We start from the raw sequence: 3,766 nt of genomic DNA, 5'->3' as shown, positions 1-3,766 counted from the left end.
AACAACTTTGAGCTGAAACCTCAATTAGTTTCTCTGATGCAGCAGAACTGCAAGTTTCATGGACTTCCATCTGAAGATCCTTTTCAGTTCTTAACTGAATTCTTGCAGATATGTGATACTGTTAAGACTAATGGAGTAGATCCTGAAGTCTACAGGCTCATGCTTTTCCCTTTTGCTGTAAGAGACAGAGCTAGATTATGGTTGGATTCTCAACCCAAAGACAGCCTGAACTCTTGGGATAAGCTGGTCACGGCTTTCTTAGCCAAGTACTTTCCTCCTCAAAAGCTGAGCAAGCTTAGAGCTGATGTTCAAACCTTCAGACAGAAAGAAGGTGAATCCCTCTATGAAGCTTGGGAAAGATACAAACAGTTGACCAAAAAGTGTCCTTCTGACATGCTTTCAGAATGGACCATCCTGGATATATTCTATGATGGTTTATCTGAGCTATCAAAGATGTCACTGGACACTTCTGCAGGTGGATCCATTCACCTAAAGAAAACGCCTGCAAAAGCTCAAGAACTCATTGACATGGTTGCTAATAACCAGTTCATGTACACTTCTGAAAGGAATCTGATGCGCATAAACGTGTTATGCTACGATTTAGGAAATTGCACGATCAGCAAAATTCCTTCCGGCAAGTGCACCGGTTATCGTCGTCAAGTAAAAACTCACAATAGAGTGAGGTCGAATCCCACAAGGATTGGTTGAGTGAGCAATTCGGATTAGAAGTGTGTTCTAGTTGAGCAGAATCAAGATTTGAGATGAGAATTGCGGAATGTAAAATTGGCGGGAAAAGTAAATGACAAGAAAATTAAATGGCTGAATCTTAAATTGCATGAATTAAAGAGCAGAATGTAAATTGCTGAAATTAAAAGGGGATGGGGATGATTGCAAGAATTGAATTGCAGAATGTAAAGAGAAAGTGGAAATCAGAAATGGGGAATTCATTGGGTTTAGGAGATATTGCAATCTCCGAATCAAACATGTAAATCTCTTCCTCAACCAATGCATTCATTGAAATTTGCTTGGCAATCTTATATGATTGGATCCCAATTCCTTGGCTCACCAATGCTCTCTAAAAACAAACAAATTCCCAATCCCTTGGTTTAAATGTTCATAAGAAGAGATGAGGCTTGATCACTGATTATACCACACAATTTCATGAACCACAATTTGGTAGGATTACATGTCACAATATCCATCCAAACCCCAATCCAATCCACTGTGAGAAAGCTTCTCTAGCATGAATCCTTCATTCCTTTCCCAAGGCTCCGAAGGATTCCAAGTATGAGTAGTCTCTTTCCCAAGACAACTACTCAATGGAATTAGATCGAGAAGCTTTCTAACAAAATTCAAGAGAAAAGATTGAAGAAGAAGATAAACTATTATTGATTCATTGAATTACAATAGAGCTCCCTAACCCAATGAAAGGGGGTTTAGTGAATCATAGCTCTGAATTCAATTACAAAGAAAAAGAAACTAGCTAAAAGTGAAAGTAAAAGTCCCCTCTAACTTAACTTCTATCCTATTTATACACTTTCTATATTGAGCTTCAGTTGTGCTTCTTGGGCTTTGAGGCCTCTCCTTGCTTTCCTTTTGCCTTGGGTTTATGATCCATAATCTTGATGAGGTTGTTGATCCAGATCCTGTAACATTTATTGAGCCAACTTAGTGATAATCAAATAATGACACATGACTCAATAAATTGAGATTTCAAACTCATCAATCCTTCAGGCCCAATCCCATAAACCATGATATTCAATTGGGTTTCATACCAAAGTAAGTTTAAGTTAATAATTGTGCTCAAAGACTAACTTAAATCACAATGTTTTTGGCCCAGAAACCCTTTTCAAGAGTGGCGTTTAAGTTGTAGTTTAAGCTTAAACTGCAACTTAAACGCCAGACACTTCCAGTGAGGCCATTTGTAGAAGCACGTTTAAGCTTCAGTTAAGGTTAAACTGAAGCTTAAACGTGGAAATGGAAGAGGGTAGCCCTGGGGATCGAACACGTTTAACCTCCAGTTTGAGGTCAAACTGGAGGTTAAACGTGGAAAGGGGTGGAGGCATACTGGAGGTCGAACACGTTTAACCTCCAGTTTGAGGTCAAACTGGAGGTTAAACGTGGAAGCTTGGAATGGTGGCCCTGGAGGTGTCGAACACGTTTAACCTCCAGTTTGGGGTCAAACTGGAGGTTAAACGTGGAGATGGAGAGAGCAACCCTGGAGTGAAAAAACTATCGAACACGTTTAAGCTCCAGTTTGAGTCAAACTGGAGCTTAAACGTGGAATGGCCCCTGGTACTCTTCCTGGTTCTGGCGTTTAACCTCCAGTTTGAGGTCAAACTGGAGGTTAAACGTGGAACTCCTCCCTGGGTGGCATACTCATTCTGGCGTTTAACCTCCAGTTTGAGGTCAAACTGGAGGTTAAACGTGGAATGCTCCTTAAGTGAGGCTTTTCATTCTGGCGTTTAACCTCCAGTTTGAGGTCAAACTGGAGGTTAAACTTCAATCCCAGCATTTCTTATCCTTCATGATTTTGGCGTTTAAGCTCCAGTTTAGGCTTAAACTGGAACTTAAACTCCACATGTGATATTCAAGCTTCCTTTATTGATTTTGTTGCTTCCTTGCTTAGCCTCTTCTTCCCTGAAATCATCCAAACAATTGCATCAAAGTCTTGCAAAATTTCATGAGAAATCTTTCATTCATAGCATTTAAGTAATACAACTAAAACTCATGGAATTTGCATCAAAATCATATTGTTTGGATGGTTCATTACTTTGTTCTTCATTTAACCATTTTTGGTTACTTTAAGCTCAAGAAAATGCATAAAACAACTAAAACTAACAGAAAAATGCTAGTGAAACTAGCCTATGATGCCTTGGCATCACAACACCAAACTTAATACTTGCTTGTCCCTAAGCAAGTCCTGAGTTATTTGAGAAGAAAGTATGAACAGAGAGTAATTAAATTGGCTATATTAGCAAGCATTTGAAGTTCATCAGAAGGGTTTTATGCAGAAAGTTGTAGCATCACTTTTTCATACTTATCAGGTAGGATTATCACTTTTTCATTGCATCCATCAAAAATTGCTATGGCCTCCTGTTATTCTTATGTCTTTGGCACTTTTCTTTTGTTTTTCTTTTCTTTTTCTTAGAGCTTCTTTTGCTCCTTGTTTGCTTAGTGTCATGTGTTGCACAAGCCTTTGGCCTTTTCTTTTTCTTATCAGTGCACTACACATATCCACTTTAGGCATTTTAGTTCACATTCCTTCTTGAGACATTGGTGCCCAGCACCTCTTTGTGTGACTAAATATTTTGTATTTAGGTTGCTCTTGATAATGGACTTTTGGTTGATAATCCCGGGTTAGTTAACCCAAGTTACCAAGTGTTGAAACACTCCTCAGAACCTATTCATCCAAGCATATCCTTAATACATAAACACCACAGGCATTTGTCTCAGAAGTTCAAACCATTGGTGCCTAGCTTATTTTCTCAATTTTTTTTGCTTTTTGGTTGCCTTTTTCCGTGGCTTTTTCTTTTCCTTTTTCTTTCTTTTTCATGGCCAAAGACATTTATTCATCAAGATCCATAGACAATTTTTACTTCTACATAAAAAATGATAATTCTACACTCTAATTTTAGTGATGTGACTAAACAATCAAGCATGCATACCACCACTTAATTCTACTTGATTTGTTACTAATTTAGCCAAGTTACTTTTGTTCAAACTTTTCTTTTATTTTTGGAAACAGAACAAGCATGGCAGGCAA

General features: G+C 38.3%; 1 non-coding gene across 1 annotated transcript; it reads right to left on the bottom strand.

The window, feature by feature from the left end:
* Positions 1–291: 291 nt before the first annotated feature.
* Positions 292–399, bottom strand: LOC148572122 (small nucleolar RNA R71). The gene has a single exon (XR_015908182.1). It is a non-coding gene; the product is annotated as a small nucleolar RNA R71 (small nucleolar RNA).
* Positions 400–3,766: the final 3,367 nt, after the last annotated feature.

The sequence above is a fragment of the Arachis ipaensis genome, chromosome B3 (genome assembly GCF_059453495.1).
Source record: "Arachis ipaensis isolate K30076 ecotype BB chromosome B3, ASM5945349v1, whole genome shotgun sequence".
NCBI lineage: Eukaryota > Viridiplantae > Streptophyta > Magnoliopsida > Fabales > Fabaceae > Arachis > Arachis ipaensis.
Note: the sequence above shows the minus strand (reverse complement) of the source record. Positions and strands in the feature narration are given on the sequence as shown.